This window comes from Theropithecus gelada, chromosome 10 (assembly GCF_003255815.1).
Source record: "Theropithecus gelada isolate Dixy chromosome 10, Tgel_1.0, whole genome shotgun sequence".
Classification (NCBI taxonomy): Eukaryota; Metazoa; Chordata; class Mammalia; order Primates; family Cercopithecidae; genus Theropithecus; species Theropithecus gelada.
Window position 1 is genome coordinate 34,412,359 of NC_037678.1, and position 18,209 is coordinate 34,430,567.

The 18,209-nt window shown below is 49.0% G+C and overlaps 1 long non-coding RNA gene and 1 pseudogene across 2 annotated transcripts in view; both read left to right on the plus strand.

Moving 5' to 3' along the window:
• LOC112632423 overlaps positions 1-18,209 on the plus strand; it is a 496,008-nt pseudogene that overhangs the window by 469,777 nt on the left and 8,022 nt on the right. The window contains exon 3 of the transcript XR_003121396.1: positions 1,688-1,695. The product of XR_003121396.1 is annotated as an immunoglobulin lambda-1 light chain-like (transcript). The remainder of the gene's footprint in view (positions 1-1,687; positions 1,696-18,209) is intronic.
• On the plus strand, positions 7,018-9,915 carry LOC112632809. Its single transcript, XR_003121449.1, has 3 exons — positions 7,018-7,086; positions 8,919-9,100; positions 9,766-9,915. It is a non-coding gene; the product is annotated as an uncharacterized LOC112632809 (long non-coding RNA).

The window sequence follows — 18,209 nt, forward strand, 5'->3', positions numbered from 1 at the left end:
GTGTAGTTCAGCCTTAAGACTGTACCAGCAGATAGAGATGGAAAAGTAAGATGAATGGAATATCAAATTATATTTATAAATAAAGCAGTTACTAAGTAATGACTTTCTTTTCTTTCTTTCTTTTTTTTCTTTTCTTTTCTTTTCTTTTTTTTCTTTCTTTCTTTCTTTCAACAGAGTCTCGCTGTTGCCCATGCTGGAGTGCAGTGGCACGATCTCTGCTCACTGCAAGCTCCACCTCCCAGGTTCACAGCATTCTCCTGCCTCAGCCTCCTGAGTAGCTGGGACTACAGGCGCCTGCTACGATGCCCAGCTCATTTCTTGTATTTTTAGTAGAAATGGGGTTTCACCGTGTTAGCCAGGATGGTCTCGATCTCTCAACCTTGTGATCTGCCCGGCCTAAACTTCCCAAAGTGCTGAGATTACAGGGTTGAGCCACCACGCCTGGCCATGTTTTTTTTTTTTTTTTTTAAACCTCCATTTTCTTCTGGGTTAGATCATTCCCTGGCTCTCTTTACCCTAGCATCAGTGAGTCCTGTAGTCACTACAGCCCCCTGTGAGGTCAGATATTTTCGTCACCATCAAGTGGATCTTTATTTTTTATTTAACATTTACAATTCTGCCAGTTCTGACTCTTAAATTTTCTTTCTCTTGAATTCCAGGATCCATCTCTGATGTTCAGTGAAGACGACCAGAACAGTCTGCCACAGCAGTACCATCTGGGTCTGGATCAAAAATGCAGAAAATACGTAGTTGGAGAGCTCATCTGGAATTTTGCCGATTTCATGACTAACCAGTGTAAGTGGCAGTTTGGCTCATGGGATAATGTACCCGTCCTCATTTTTTCAGGTTGCCTTGCCCTTTCTGGATATTTTGGTTGTAAAAATATTGGAAACAAAGTGAGGAAGCTGGTTTAATCCATGTAGGTCGCGCTGAGGATTTCCTAGGTAAAGGAAGTTGTGCTTAGGAAGTAGGAAAAGCAGTCAGGCCCTCGTTTCCCAAATACAGTCAAAAAGCAAACAGGAGAGTCTCCTACAGTGAGATGGAAATGGTTGGCTTGCCTTTTTCTTTGTCTATTTCACAGCCAAGGAGGAAGGAAAAACTGGACCTCATTATGGATTTACTTTTGGGATACACTGATTATTCCGGAGGAAGGTACAAAGCCTGAGAAGCTGAAGGTATTTCCGTGTGTTTTATATTACTCACTTGAAAAAGCAGGCTCATCAAACACAGGTGAGTTGCAACGCATCTTGAATATGGCAACATTTAAAAGTCTTCAGACCGGGCATGGTGACTCATGCCAGTAATCCCAGCGCTTTGGGAGGCCAAGGTGGGAGGATCCCTTGAAGCCAGGAGTTTGAGACCAGCCTGTTAAGCAGAGTAAGACCCCATCTTTACAAAAAATAAGCACATTAGCTGTGTGTGGTGGTGTGTTCCTGTAGTTCTAGCTGCTTGGGAGGCTGAGGCAGGCAGATCGCCTGAGCACGGGAGTTGGGGGTTGCAGTGAGCTGCGATTGCACCACTGCACCTGAACCTGGGTGACAGAGTGACACCTGTCTTAAAAAAAAAAAAAATGGGTCTTCAAAGACCAGAAGATCTGTGCTGTCACATTGGGTGACTGACGGGCTGCAAATTTTGCAATGAATGTTTCCCATTTCTTCTTAGTTTATGGACTTACCACCCTTGGCAGTTTGGTGGGTTGGAGAAGGATATGGTGATGGCGGGAGTTACAATACGTTACTTATAGGGGAAGACAGGCTTTTAAAGGTTAACGCTTAAAAGTGAGAAGGGAAAAGGGATGAGTGAATGAACAAGATGAGGTGAGAGGGAAGAGGTAAAGGGTAAAGGAGAACAAGAAGCTCTTCTCTGCATGGCACCTGGGATGAATGGTTTCTGGGGACATCCCTGATGGCAGTTTTATGGAGAGGCACAAAGATTTCTGTGGTAAGAAATGAGCTGTAGGCCCAGCGCAGTGGCTGACAGCTGTAATCCCAGCACTTTGGGAGGCCAAGGAGGGCGGATCACCTGAGGTCAGGAGTTCAAGACCAGCCTGGCCAACATGGAGAAACCTTGTCTCTACTAAAAATATGAAAATTAGCCGGGCGTGGTGGCAAGTGCCTGTAATCCCAGCTACTCAGGAGGCTAAGGCATGAGAATCGCTTGAACCCGGGAGGTGGAGGTTGCAGTGAGGGAAGATTATGCCATTGCACTCCAGCCTGGGCAACAAGAGTGAAACTCCATTTCATGGAAAAAGAAAACAAAACAAAAACCAGGGGGACTGGGCGCAGTGGCTCATGCCTGTAATCCCAGCACTATGGGAGGTGGAGGTGGACAGATCACGAGGTCAGGAGTTTGAGACCAGCCCAGTCAACATGGTGAAACCGCATCTGTACTAAAAGTACAAAAATTGACTGGGCAGGGTGGCAGACGCTGGTAATCACAGACACTTGGGAGGCTTGAACCCAGGAGGTGGAGGTTGCAGTGAGCGGAGATTGCACCACTGCACTCCAGCCTGGGCAACAGAGCGAGACTCCACATCAAAAAAAATAAAATGAAGTGAAGAAGGAGGAGGAGGAAGAGGAAGAAAAAGAAGAAGAAATAGTTAGGTGTGGTGGCTCAGGCCTGTAATCCCAGCAATTTGGGAGGCAGAGGAGGAGCAGGAGGAGGAAAGGAGGAAAAGGAAACAGCCAGGTGAGTCGTGCCTGGTGCCTGTGAGGAGGAAGAAGAGGAGGAGGAGGAGGAGAAGGAGGAGGAGGAAAAAGAAATGGAGGAGGAGGAGAAAGAAACAAACAACCAGGCCTTGTGTAGTGGCTCATGCCTGTGAGGAGGAGGAGGAGGAAAAAGAAATGGAGGAGGAAGAGGAAAAAGAAATGGAGGAAGAAAAAGAAAAGAAGGAGGAAAAAGAAACGGAGGAGGAGTATTAAAAAGAAATGTAGAAGGAGGAGGAGGAAAAAGAAATGAAGGAGGGGGAAGAGGAGGATAAAGAAACAGAGGAAGAGGAGGAGTTGGAGGAGGAGGAGTTGCAGGAGGAGGAGTTGGAGGAGGAGGAGGAGGTGGAGGAGGAGGAGGTAGAGCAGAAGGAGGAGTTGGAGGAGGAGGAGGAGGAGTTGGAGGAGGAGGAGGAGGTGGAGGAGAAGGAGGACTAGGAGGAGGAGGAGGAATTGGAGGAGAAGGAGGAGGAGGAGGAGGAGGAATTGGAGGAGGAGGAGGTGGTGGGATTACAGGTGTGAGCCAATGCGCCTGGCTGGAAATCACATCTCATCATGAGATCTGGAGGGCACATATCCGAACCACATTAACCTTCAAGGGAAATTCCGGGCACCTAGCTATTCTTGAGAAGTGAATTAGCAAGTTGATAAGAAGAAGGTAGTAATTGACTGGGTGCAGTGGCTCACACCTGTAATCCCAGCACTTTGGGAGGTCGAGACAGATAGATCAACTGAGGTCAGGAGTTCCAGATCAGTCTGGCTAACATGAGGAGGCCCCATGTCTACTGAAAATAGAAAAATTAGCTGGATGTGATTACAGATGCCTGTTTTCCCCACTACTGATGAGGCTGAGGCAGGAGGATTTCTTGAACCTGGGAGGTGGACGGTGCAGTGGGCTTAGACTGGGCCATCGCTCTCCAACTTGGGAGACAGAGTGAGACTCCATCTCAAAAAAATAAAAAATAAAAAAAAAGAAAGAAAGAAAGAAAAAAAAGGAAAGGAAAAAGGTAATAATAGCTCAGAACAATAGCCACCCAAGTCGGTTAGAGCCACAAGATATTTGATCCCCTATAGAAAGTAAAGATAACATCTTGACAAATGTCCCTAAGTTGTTTTCAGAAGTGCAGATCTCCACAGGATGAAAAATGCTGACAGCTTTCCCTTCGACCTCAGATAAGGGTGAACCCAAGACTGAACTCTCACTGCTGTTCTTTGTTCCAAATTTCTTCCTGAGGGGCCTGGAGGGAATCACACTCACAGATAAAAACTTAACACACCTTCTGCTGACCTCAAGGTTTTAGATAAAGCTTTGCTTTCTTACCAACCGTAAACTGAAGAAATAGTTGATTGGCCAGGCATGGTGGCTCACGCCTGTAATCCCAGGATTTTGGGGGGCTGAGGCGGGTGGATCACCTGAGGTCAGGAGTTAGAGGCCAGCCTGGTTAACATAGTGAAACCCTGTCTTTGTTAAAATTACAAAAATTGGCTGGGTGTGGTGGTGAGCACCTGTTATCCCAGCTACTCAGGAGGCTGAGGCAGGAGAATCACTTGAACCAGGGAGGTGGAGACTCAAAAAAAAAAAAAAAGAGAAAGGAAGGCATCTTCTCTGGCACCTTTTAGTCTTATTTTTTTCTTTTCTTTTCTTTTCTTTCTTTTTTTTTTTTTTTGTTTGAGATGGGGTCTCGCTCTGTCACCTGGGCTGGAGTGCAGTGGCACAATCTTGGCTCACTGCAACCTCTGTTTCCCGGGCTTCATCAATGCTCCTGCCTCAGCCTCTCATGTACCTGGGATGATAGGTGTGTGCCACACCACCGGAGTAATTTTTTTTTGTTTTTGTTTTTTGTATTTCTTGTAGAGACCCTGGTCTCATTATGTTGTCCAGGCTGGTCACAAACTCCTGGGCTCAAGTCATCCTCCTGCCTCCACCTCCCAAAGTACTGGGATTACAGGTGTGAGCCACTAAGCCCATCCTGAATTACTGATTTTTACATACTTTATAAACTTTTGCATCCTACTTGTTCTTACTTTTGTTAAATGTGGCCTAAAGCTGCCTCATAAACAGTGAACTCTATCCTAATTTAAGAATGTAAGTATTTCACTAAAGGAATATACAAGTAAAATTTTAAAGAAAGAGAATAAGAAAAAAAGCATAAACATTTGAGAAAAAGCCTTTAGGCCTTGTCAATTTCTAGAATGTATTTATTTTCACTATGCTGGGGACTCCATTTCCAGTATTAAGGTCCATTCTCAGAAGGTGGATTTGCGAGCATGAGAAAAGGGGTGGGGGAGTAATCGTGCAAACAACTGTGTCCAGTCCAGGTTCCTAGGACCAGAGGGACCCCTCTGTATGGCAGAGGCACCCGACAGCCGTAATTGATGTGTACCCTTAGAATGACTTTATGGTCAAAGAAGAAAGTGTGTTCGGAGCCCCAAGCTAAGGAATCAGGAGTGGCAAGATCCTGGAAGGATGCCAACCTGTGAAACTCTGAGTCAAGAGGTCAAGCTGGGCACTTGGTTTCTCAGGTCGACCGCTTGGCCCTCTTCCAAGTTGTACTTTCCTTCTTTCCTTTACTTCCTGTTCTAACATTTTTAATAACCATTTTTTTTTTAATACTATCTCACGCTATAGCCCAGGCTGGAGTGCAGTGGCTCAATCTCAGCTCACTGCAACCTCCACCTCCCAGGTTCAAGAGATTCTCCTGCCTCAGCCTCCCAAGTAGCTGGGATTACAGGCACTCATCATTACCCCAGCTAATTCTTGTATTTTTAGTAGAGACATGGTTTCACCATGTTGGCCAGGCTGGTCTCGAACTCCTGATCTCAGGTGATCCACCCAACTCAGCCTCCGAAAGTACTGGAATTACAGGCATGAGCCACTATGCCCTTTCCTGGCCTGCTTTTTAAAAAAATTTTACTCCTGCTCTGCAACTTGCCTCTATCTGGTATCTACCTTATGACCCTCAGTCAAATTATTTCTTCTGAGGAGGCAAGAATTGAGGTTGTTTCAGTTGTGTTTGGATTCACCACCGGGAACTCGGATACCTTCCACCTTTAACATGTCGAGGATGCTAGGTGAAAATGTGATGGAAGCTGCATGCTTTTTACAAATGTAGTGGTTCTCATGTCCAGCTACAGCCACTGCACCTGTGTGAAAGTCCCCTTAATAAACCTATGTCTTTTTCACTGTCTCCAGATCTCTTCCAGATTCCTTCCACATGATGCCTTCCCTACTGGAGTAAAGTGGGGTCCCGCAGGGCACCCTCTCCCTGCAATTTTTTTTTTTTTTTTTTTTTTTGAGATAGATTCTTGCTCTGTCACCCAGGTTGGACTACAGTGGTGTGACCTCGGCTCACTGCAACCTTCGCCTCCTGGGTTCAAGTGATTCTTCAGCCTCAGCCTCCTGAGTAGCTGGGATTACAGGCGCCTGCTATCATGCCTGGCTCCCTTTTTTTTTTTTTTTAGTATTTTCAGTAGAGAGGGGGTTTCGCCATGTTGGCCAGGCTGGTCTCGAACTCCTGGCCTCAAGTGATCCGCCTACTTCAGCATCCCCAAGTGCTGGGATTACAGGCCTGAGCCACTGCACTTGGCCACTCTCCCTGTATCTTCATGTATCTTCAAAGCCAAGAAGGAGCTTCTGCCCCCTTGGTTAGGGTCGGGGGCCCAGAGGTCCAGGGTAAAGGCTACGGCCGCCTCCCAAGGACGTGCATCCCTGCAAGAGGCTGCATCCAGCAGTCATGGAAGAGGCTCCCCTGGGGCCTGCTCCAATTCCTGCTGGGGAAAGCAAGTGGAGGTGCCCCTTGAAGAAACGGGGATGCCACCAATCTCAGGGGTTCTGTCCTGGCTTGCGGCCCTGGATCGTCCAGCCTCTGCTGGGATGGGGAGCAGACGACGCCCTTCTTGGCTGGAGCCGAGGGTGGGGGTCCGGCTTCCCCAAAGGCCTAGCCCTGGATTCCAGCCACAGGTTCTACTGGGCAGCGCCTGGCGCCGCCCGGCGCCTCCAGGCCTGGCACTCGCCCTTAACAAACATGGCGCGGACGGCCTCACGCGCCTCACGCCGCAGGCGCGTCGCGCGACAGGCTCGCAGGGCTCCGCCCGCGCCGCTCTCATCCGGTCAAATTGGCTGACAAGACAGGGAGCGGGAAGTATGACCTGGCTGGTGGCGGTGTCCTTGGCCGCTCTGGGGGCCGCTGTTGTGTGGCTGTGCGCAGGCGCTGCTGGGCGGGATGCTGTACACCCGGCAGAGCGCCTCGCGGGAGGGCAAGGAGCTCCACTGCCTCTGAAGCTTCTAAACCGACTTCGACAACCGACGCCCGGGCTTCCAGGAGCAGAGGTACCCGCGACCGTTGCGAGAGGCGCCCGGATGCCCGGCGTTGGGAATGGCGTAAGCCCCGGCGCCCTGCAGCCTCCTTCACCTGAGTGCCCAGGAGCTGCGTCGTGGAGGAGATTAAAAGTCAACGGGCTTGGGGGCGCGGGGTTGGAGAATGGGGGAACCGGGGGGGACTAGGGGACTCAGGAGGGCCAGGGAGGTGGAGGCGGGCACAGAGGAAGCGCTCCTGTCCAGCCGCCTCCGGAGGCGAAGGCTGAGCCGGGGCAGTGTCCTTTCTAATATTTATTTTTAGTTTTTTAAATGTTTTTGAGACTGGGTTTGGTCCTGCCGCCCAGGTTGGAGCGGAATGGCGCAATCCTAACTTCTGAGCTCAAGCGATTCTCCCGCCCCAGCCTTGCAAGTTAGCTGGGACCGCCATACCTAATTAAAAAAAAGAAAGAAAGAAAGAAAGAAACTTGGTCAGGCTTGGTGGCGCACACCTGTAATCCCAGCACCTTGGGAGGCCGAGGCGGGCGCCCGATCACATGAGGCCAGGAGTTCAAGACCAGCCCGGCCAACGTAGTGAAACCCATTTCTACTAAAAATACAAAGTTAGCCGGGCGTGGTGATGAGCACCTGTAATCTCAGCTAGTTGGGAGGCAGAGGCAGGAGAATTGCTTGAACCAGGAAGGCGGAGGTTGCAGTGAGCCGAGATCAGGCCACTGCACTCCAGCCTGTGCGACAGACTGAGACTCCGTCTCAAAACAAAAACCAACTTTTTGGTTTTGTTTTGTTTTTTAAGATACAGGGTCTCAGTACCTTATCCAGGATGATCTCGAACTCCTGACCTCAAGCCATCCTCCCACGTTGACTTCCCAAAGTACTGATTATAGGCATGAGCCACCAGACACTCGTCAGGCCTGAGGGGCAGGACCTGCACAGAGCTGGGCCCCGGGATCGGGAGGAGGGGACAGTTTAGACATTCTGAGGTTGGCTCTGCCAAGGGGGGAAGGTAGCTTGGTTTTCAGGGTTCAGATAGAGGACAGACAGTGACATCAGGCCAAGGACGTCACCCCTGTTGCCCTCCTGACTTGGACGTGGTCAGCAAAGAAGTGGGATCCGGTGAGGTCTGGGCCGCGTTTGCCTGGTCTACATCCTCTTTTTTTCTTTTTTTTTTTGAGAGAGAGTCTCACTGTGTCACCCAGGCTGCAGTGCGATGACATGATCTTGCCTCGCTGCAGCCTCCGCCTCTTGGGTTCAAGCGATTCTCCTGCCTCAGCCTCCCTAGTAGCTGGGACTACAGGTGCCCACCACCACTGCCAGTTAATTTTTGTATTTTTAATAGAGATGGGGTTTCACCATATTGGCCAGGCTGGTCTCGAACTCCTGACCTTGTGATCCGCCTGCCTCTGCCTCCCAAAGTGCTGGGATTACAGGTGTGAACCACCATGCCCAGACTACATCCTCTGTTTCTGTTTTTGTGGTATTCAGTACAAGAGAAAGAGAGGAGAGGGCTGGCTGCCAGCGTGGGCCTCACTCACAGTGTCCTAAGCAGAGCTGCCCCTCCCGCTAACCAGCCTTCCCCCCTGTGACAGGCAGTGGGTCATTTGCATCTTAGTCACAGGTCTGAACTTTCTTGCCTTTGGCTGGGATGTGCCCCTGGGGTCACCCCGTCTCGGGAGATACTGGGTGCCATCCGCCCCAACGAGGATCTCCTGACCCCAGTGTCCCAGGTGTACAACCTGCCCTGGCAGTGGACCTGTCATCAGCAAGCTATCTGTCTTTTCCTCCAGAAATCCCCACCATGTGTCAGGGCTTGTTCTAGGCCTGGGGGCACAGCTGTGCAGCACACTGGTCCCAGATCCCTTTGGGGGCCTAGGAGCTGAGCCCAGCCCTTCTCTTTGCAGTCTGGCCCCACCTTGGACATACCGGTTCTCTCCATCTTCAATGACATCAGCCAGGACTGGGCATTTTGTCAGCTGGGTGTGGTATATTCGAACGGGAGGTGACCCCGCTGAAGCGATGGATCCAGGACCTGCACACAAGAGTGGTGCTGAGGATTGACAGTGCCCACTTCTATGCCGTTGTGGTCAGTGTGGCCAGGAGCAGGCAGGGCGGGTGGGTGGGCACAGCTCCTGATCAGCATGGGACCCTCAGATTCCACCCACAGCCTGTCTCCTGGGTTGGGACGGTGGGGGGCCTTACCCTGCCCTGGGGGCTGTGCACTGTGTAGGGGGATAGGTGGCCTGATCTACCCTACGGGGATGTCATTCTTGCCATCTGACTGGCAGGCCCCTGAGCCCCATGCTGCGGGTTATGTGAGGGCGTGCCCGATAGCAGAGCCCCTCCTCATGCCTCGACCTGCCACCCCCTCCCCATATCTCCTATGTCTGCAGTGAGTGAATGGTGTCCACACGCTAGAGCATGAAAGGGGCTACCTCCCCTTCGAGGCTGATGTCAGCAGCCTGTTCCAGGTGGGTCCCCTGCCCTCCCGCCTCTGTGTCACTGTCGCCATCAAGAGCACGCTCACCCCCCCACCCTGCCACCAGGGACCATCCGTACGTGACTGACACGTCCAAGTGGGTACCATCCTGCCAACACTGCACGCACCCACCTTCCCGCCCCACCCTGTGGTCTTCCTGCCAGAGACAGGGTGGCCTTCGCTGAGAGGAGGCCCTGATCTGGGGAGGCATGTGAACTGAGGGCAAAAGACCCATGGCGAGGGCCCAGCGAACCACAGTCCTCTCGCCCTAGGTATCCCAAGGGTTACTTTATCCAGAACACAGACTTTGATTTCTTCAAGTACGCGGGACTGCAGCCGTCTGTGCTTCTGTACACGACACCAACTACCTGCATCGATGACATCACCATCACCACTGGCATGGAGCGAGACAGTGGTGACGGCTTCTGGTAGGATCCTCCCTCAGCGGGGCCCCGGGTGGCTCTGTTTGTTCCCTATTTGGAAAGCTCTCCCAGGGAAAAGGTTCTCCCAGCATCTCTAAACCTTCACAGGTTCCCATCCACCTATGAAGCTAAAATCCAGGCTGTCTGAGCGGGCACGGGCTCCCGAGATCACTCGTGGTTGATCTCTCTTGGAGAAGAGGGGTCTGGCCTAACGTCAGATAGCTCAGGCTGGCAGTCCTGTCCCTTCCCCACGGTGCTGCTCTCACTCTAGCTCCCCTTGCTACACATTGTGGTCAAGGAAGAGGCAGCTTTGGAGGGCCGGGTGCGGTGGCTGACACCTGTCATCCCAGCTCTTTGTAGGGAGGACTTGGTAGGAGGATCACTTCAGGCCAAGAGTTCAAGACCAGCTTGGGCAACATAGCGAGACCATCACCCGAAAAAATTAAAAAATTCGCCAGGCATGGTGATGTGTGCCGATAGTCCCAGCTACTGAGGCAGGAGAATCAGTTGAGCATGGGAGGTCAAGGGTACAGTGAGCTGTGACTGCGTCACTGCACTCTGGTCTGGGCAACAGATGGAGACCCTGGCTCGTTTATTTGTATTTGTTTTTGAGTTGGAGTCTCACTCTGTAGGATCCCAGACTGGAGGGCACTGGTGCACTCTTGGGTTCACTGCAACCTCCACCTCCCAAGTTCAAGTGATTCTCCTCCCTCAGCCTCCCAAGTAGCAGGGATTACAGGCACCTTCCACCGTGTCCAGCTAATTTTTGTGGGTTTTTTTTTAGTAGAGACGGCGTTTCACCATGTAGGCCTGGTTGGTCTTGAACTCTTGACCTCAGATGACTCACCTTCCTTGGCCTCCCAAAGTGCAAGGATTACAGGTGTGAGCTACTGTGCCTGACTGGGATACCCTGTTTTTAAGGGAAAAAAAATTATGTATTTATTTATTTTTAATATATCTTTTTCCTTTTGTGAGATGAGGCCTTAGACTATTGCCCAGGCTGGACGGCAGTGGTGCAATGATTGACAACTGTTTTGGGGCCGCAGTTGTAAGTTTCAAAGAATTTAGGCTGGGTGTGGTGGCTAATGCCTGTCATCCCAGCTCTTTGGGAGGCCATGGTGGGCGGATTGCTTGAGCTCAAAGGTTTGAGACCAGCCTGGGCAACATAGTGAGACCCTGTTTCAAAAAGAAGAAATAATTAAAATAAATAAAGAATTTAAATAAGAATCAGACAGCGAAGGTGATGCAGCATAGAGCAATTTATTGTAAAGGGAAAAGTATTTTGCAAGTGAAGTGCAGAATAGCCTGGGTGCAGTTGCTCACACCTGTAATCCCAGCACTTTGGGAGGCTGAGGTGGGTGGATGACCTGAGGCCACGAGTTCTAGACCAGCCTGGCCAACATGGTGAAGCCCCATCTCAAACTCTGTCTCCAAAAAAAAAGACAGTGAGTTGCGGCACACTCCTGTAATCCCAGCTACTTGGGAGACTGAGGCAGGAGAATCGTTTGAACCCGGGAGGCGGAGGTTGCAGGGAGCCAAGATCGCCCCACTGCACTGCTGGGCATGGTGGCAGGTGCCTGTAATCCCAGCAACTGGGGAGGCTGAGGCAGGAGAATAGCTTGAACTCAGTGGTCAGAGGTTGCAGTGAGCCGAGATGGAGTCACTGCACTCCAGCAATCCTGAGGGGACTTAAGAACTAAACATAGTATGGTCTCCTGGATGACATCTTGGGACAGGAAAAGGACATTATGGGAAATAGTAAAGAAATCTGAATCAAGATGAACCTCAGTTAATCATAATGTATCAGTATTGGTTTATTGGGACCGGGGATGGTGACTCACATCCTAGCACTTTGGGAGGCTAAGATGGGAAGATCTTGAGGTCAGGAGTGTGAGACTAGCCTGGGCAACATAGCGAGACTACATCTCTGTAAATTTTTTTTTTTCTTTTAGTGAGTCAGCACGGTGGTATGCACTTACAGTCCCAGCTGCTAGGGAGGCTGAGGAGGGAGAATTGCTTGAGCCCAGGAGTTGGACGCTGCAGTGAGGTGTGACTGTCCCACTGTGCTGAAGCCTGGTCCAATTTTTCATTAAAAAAAAAATTTTTTTTTTTTTGAGATGGGGTTTTGCTCTTGTTGCCCAGGCTGGAGTGCAATGGCAAGATCTCGGCTCACTGCAAACTCCACCTGCTGGTTTCAAGTGATTCTTCTGCATCAGCCTCCCGAGTAGCTGGGATTACAAGCGTGCCCCACCACGTCTGGCTAATTTTGTATTTTTAGTAGAGACAGGGTTTCTCCATGTTGGTCATCCTGGTCTTGAACTCCCGACCTCAGGTGATTCGTCTGCCTTGGCCTCCCAAAGTGTTGTGATTATAGGTGTGAGCCACCCAGACCAGCCTTAATTTTTTTTTTTTTTTTTTTAACTAAAACAAGGTCTCACTGTGTATCCCAGGCTAGTGTTGAACTCCAAGTCTCAAGTAATCCTCCCACTTTGGCTTTCCAAAGTGCTGGGATCATAGGTGTGAGGTACCATGCCCAGCCAGGTTTTTTAACTGTAGCAATTTACCATACTAATTTAAGATGTTCATAAGAAGGAAGCCAGGTACAAGGGTATGTGTGAACTTTGTGCTGTCTTGACAATTTGTCTGTAATTGTAAAACTGTTTTAAAATTAAAAGTTTACTCAACTTCCCAATGTGCTGCTAAAGAAAAAAATAATAAAAACATTAAAAGTGTTTTATTTTGAAAATATTTCTTATTTATTTTTTTGAGACAGGGTCTCACTTTATCACCCAGGCTGGAGTGCAGCAGTGCAGTGTTGGCTCACTGCAAGCTCTGCCTCCCAGGTTCAAGCAATTCTTCCACCTCAGCCTCCCAAGTAGCTGGGATTACAGGCATGCGCCACCACACCCGACTGATTTTGTATTTTTAGTAGAGACAGGGTTTCACCATGTTGGCCAGGATGATCTTGAACTCCTGGCTTCAAGCAGTTCACCCGCCTTGGCCTCCCAAAGTGTTGGGACTACGGTCGTGAGCCAGTGCAGCGGGACTATTTTTTAAATACTTTTTAGAACCAAAGTCTTTTTATGCTGCTCAGACTAGATTCTAACTCCTGTGCTCAAACAATTCTCCTACCTCAACCTCCTGAGCAACTGAGACTACAGCTTGTGCCACCACACCCAGCCAAAAAGTTTGTTTCTTTTTTTAAAAAAGAGAGGGCTTAGGACTTCCTGGAGCACAGACTTCAAATAGCAGTTGAGTCCACAATTGTGCTCCCTTCTCTCTGGATCTTTCTTCCTGAGTGCCTGTGAAAAACAAGCTTTGGCCCTGCCTGTGCGGCTCCAGCCCACCGGTGATTGTCGTTTCCTGACGGCCAGTCCTGTGGACTCTGGGCTTGCTTAACCAACCCCACAAATGCAGAAGCCAAGTTTTACCAATCTATCTATCTATCTAGATGTATGTCTGTATATAGCTTTTTTGTTTGTTTGTTTGTTAGAGACGGAGTCTAGCTTTGTCACCCAGGCTGGAGTACAGTGGCGCGATCTTGGTTCACTGCAATCTGTGCCTCCCGGGTTCAAGCAATTCTCCTGCCTCAGCCTCCCGATTTGCTGGAACTGCAGGCATGCACCACCACACCTGGCTAATTTTTGTGTTTTTATTAGGGACAGAGTTTCATCGTGTTGGCCAGGCTGGTCTCAAACTCCTGACCTCAGGTGATCTGCCTGCCTCAGCCTTCCAAAGTGCTGGGATTACAGGCATGAGCCACTGTGCCCGGCTAGAAGCCATCCATTTCTATATCTATGCAGATGTGTGTCGCTATATGTTTGTGTATATCTGAATCTGTGTATCTTTCCTACTGGTTCTGCTTCTCTGCTTTGAACCCTAACACAACTCTTATTTTTTTTTTTTTTTTAGCTGGCATCTTGCTCTGGCACCCAGGCTGGAGTGCAGCGGTTTGATCTCTGTTCATTGCAACCTCCGCCTCCTGGGCACAACTAGTATTTTATAATCTGTTAGGAATTCAAATGTTTTTCAAAAGATCAAACTACATATTTAAATACATTTCAAATACAAACTTTAAAAATCATCCTATGAAGCGTTAAGATTCTACATTATTAGGCCAGGGATGGTGGTTTAGGTCTCTAATCCCAGCACTTGGGGAAGCCAAGGGGGGCAAATTGCTTGAGCTCAGGAATTTGACACCTCCCTGGGCAACATAGCAATACCCTGTCTCCACAAAAATAGAAAAATGAGCTGGGCATGGTGGTGCGTGCCTGTGGTCTCAGCTGTTTGGGAGGCTGAGGTTGGAGGATCACTTGAGCCCAGGAAGTTGAGGCTGCAGGGAAGCATGATTGAGCCATTGCACTCCAGCCTGGGTGACAGAGTGAGACCCCGTCCCTTCCCCCAAAAAAAGTTATCATCATTATATAATTGTACTCTAAATTATTAGCAAAATGAAAGAAAATTAAGTATTATTTAAAAATAGGCAAGGTGCAGTGGCTCATACCTATAATCCCAGCACACTGGGAGGGCAAAGCAGGTGGATCACCTGAGGTCAGGAGTTCGATACCAGCCTGGCCAACATGGTGGAACCCCATTTCTACTAAAATTGCAAAAGTTTGCCCGGTGTGGTGGCACGTGCCTGTAATCCCAGCTACTCAGAAGGCTGAGACAGGAGAATCGCTTGAACCCGGGAGGCGAATGTTGCAGTGAGCTGAGATGGCGCCACTTCACTCCAGGCAGGGTGAAGGAGCGAGACTGTGTCTCAAAAATAAATTAATAAATAAATAGCTAAACAGTTGGTTCAAATGGACATAAAGATGGAAATAAGAGACACTGGGACCTCCACAGGTGGGGAGGGAAGGAGCGGAAAGGGTTGAAAAACTGCTCATTGGGTACTATGGTCGGTGTTTGGGTGATGGGTTCACTAGAAGCCCAAACCTTAGCATTTTGCAGTGTACTCACGGAACACACCTGCACATGTGCCCCATGAATCTAAAGTTTAATACAATAAAAATAATAAACTTAGTGCAAAAGACAATTTTAGATGTTTAATCATAAAACACTTAAGATAAAATAGCACTGATTTTTTTTTTTTTCCAGGCAGTCTCATTCTGTCACCCAGGCTGGAGTGCAGTGGTGAGATGTCAGTTGACTGCAACCTCCGTCTCCTGAACTCAAGCAATTCTCGTGCCTCAGCCTCTCCAGTAACTGGGATTACAGGCACACACCGTCCACCTCCTGGGTTCAAGTGATTGTCTTGCCTCAGCCTCCTGAGTAGCTGGAATTGGAGGCACCCGCCCCCGTGTCTAGCCAATTTTTTTATGGTTAGTGGAGAGGGGGTTTCATGATGTTGGCCAGGCTGGTCTTGAACTCCTGACCTCAGGTGATCCACCAGCCTCGGCCTTCCAAAGTGCTGGGATTACAAGCATTAGTCACTGTGCCTGGCCAAATATTTTTCTTAAAGTCCTTCATGTTTAAATAATCCCATTTCATTTTGATGACTTTGAGATTATCTGACAAAATTCTTGGAGAAAAGGTTAGGACTGTAATCTTTTTATTGACACCAAGCAGTGTGTTTTGCTCCAAAAAAATCACTGCTTTCTTTTGATGTTTCGGTTTCTTCATGTATGAATGGGGATTTGTTTTTTTTGTTTTTTTTTGAGACAGTGTCTCACTCTGTTTCCCAGGCTGGAGTGCAGTGGCATGATCGTGGCTCACTGCAACCTCCACCTCCTGGGTTGAAGTGATCCTCGTGGCTCAGCCTCCTGAGTAACTGCGATTACAGGTGCACACCAACACGCCCAGCGAACGTTCGTATTTTTAGTAGAGATGGGGTTTCAGCATGTTTGCTGGGCTAGTCTCGAACTCCTGACCTCAAGTGATCCACCTGTCTTGGCCTCCCAAAGTGCTGGGATGACAGGTGTGAGCCATTGTGCCTGATCTAGATGGAGATTTTAATCGATTCCCCAAGTCAGTTTCAATTCTCTCATGTTCATTATCTGCTTCTTCAAAAAGTCTTTTAACCAGAGCTAAGAATGATATTATTGTATCAGTAGCCGGACGCAGTGGCTCACGTATGTAATCCCAGCACTCTTCGAGGCCAAGGTGGGTGGATCACCTGTCAGGAGTTTGAAACCAGCCTGGGCAACATGGCGAAAACCCGTCTCTACTAAAAATACAAAAATTAGCTGGGCACGGTGGCAGGTGCCTGTCATCCCAGCCACTTGGAAGCTGAGGCACGATAATAGCTTGAACCAGGGAGACAGAGGTTGCAGTAGTTGAGGCTGTGCCACTGCACTCCTGCCTGGGCGACAGAGGGAAACGCCACTCCATCTCAAAAAAAAAAAAAAATTATTATTGCCTCAGATGCTCCGTTTTGTTGGTGTTATTTTCTGACTCTCGAAGATAGTATAGAAGTGTGAAATATGGAAAAATTATTATTTTTTGAGACAGAGTCCCTCGCTCTGTCACCCAGGCTGGAGTGCAGTGGTGAGATCTTGGCTCACTGCAACCTCCGCCTCCTGAGTTCAAGTGATTCTCCCACTTCATCCCCCTGAGTAACTAGGATTACAGGCTTACGCCACCACAGCCGGGTAATTTTTGTATTTTTTGTAGAGACGGGGTTTTGCCATGTTGGCCAGGCTGGTCTTGAACTTCAAACCTCAAATGATTCACCTGCCTTGGTCTCCCAAAGTGCTGGGATTACAGGTGTGAGCCACTGCACTCAGACTGGAAAAATTATTTTTAAATTCATTAAGTCTATCCTTGTTCAATTTGGAATTTTAGTGAATCAAAAAACTCCATGAATAGTCTCAATACAAAATAATTCAGATTTCAGATTCAGGCCAAAACAATAGTATTACACCAACAAACGTACCAGTATTTCCATATTTAAAGTGAGCACAACAGGCTACATGCGGTGGCTTGCCTGTAATCCGAAGACTTTGGGAGGCAGTGGTGGACGGGTCACTTGAGGCCAGGGGTTTGATACCAGCCCCGCCACCATGGCGATACCCTGTGTCTACTAAAAATACAAAAATTAGATGGGCGCGTTGGCACGTGCTTGTAATCCCAGCTACTCAGGAAGCTGAAATTTGAGAATCACTTGAATCCAAGAGGCGGAGGTTGCAGTGAGGTGCGAGCTGCGATGGCACCACTGCACTCCAGCCTGCGAGAGTGAGACTCTGTCTCAAAAATTAAAAAGGGCACAGTGCATAAGGATATTGGAAAATCAGAATGCTGGAGACCAAGGTAGAAGGAGTAGGGTAGAACATAAAGAGAATACATTCTCAACGAATGCTTCTTGGAATAACTCCATGATATTTTAGACAACTACCGCATCTGCAGTAAAACAGACCTAAAGCTAATGAGTGAGTTTCCTTGCTCTATTGGTGAACTAGTTAATGTTTTTTTCCTGAGAGCTACTGTGTGGCCAAATGGGCATTCCTGAGTGAAGACTCGCTATGGGCAGCATTCTGCTAGGATTTTGTTCTTTCTTTCCTTTGTTTTGTTTTGTTTTGTTTGTTTTGAGACGGAGTCTCACTTTGTCACCCAGGCTGGAGTGCAGTGCAAGCTCCGCCTCCCAGGTTTGTGCCATTCTCCTGCCTCAGCCTCCTGAGTAGCTGGGACTACAGGCACCTGCCACCACGCCCCGCTAATTTTTTTGTATTTTCAGTAGAGACGGGGTTTCACCATGTTAGCCAGGATGGTCTTGCTCTCCTGACCTCGTGATCCGCCCACCTCAGCCACTATAGCCTTGAACTCCTGGGCTCAAGTAATCATCCTGACTCAGCCTCCTGGATAGCTGGGGCTATAGGTGTGTATCATCATGCCCAGATTTTTTTTTTTTTTTTACTTTTTCTGCAGAAACAAGTTCCTGCCATGTTGCCTGGACTGGTCTCCAATTCCTGACCTCAAGTAATCCTCCCACCTCAGCCTCCCAGTGTTGGCATTACAGGCATAAGCCACTGTGCCAAGCCTTTTATCACATCTTGAAGTCAGTAAGAAGTAGATCATCTCGTCTGGCTGGGCACGGTGGCTCATGCCTGTAATCCCAGCACTTTGGGAAGCAGAGGCGGGCAGATCACGAGGTCAGGTATCGAGACCATCCTGGCTAACACGGTGAAACCCCTTCTCTACTAAAAACACAAAAAATTAGCGAGGGTGGTGGTGGGTGCCTGTTGTCCCAGCTACTTGAGAGGTTGAGGCAGGAGAATGGTGTGAGCCCAGGAGGCAGAGCTTACAGTGAGCCAAGACCACACCAAGGAACTCCAGCCTGGGCAACAGAGCGAGGA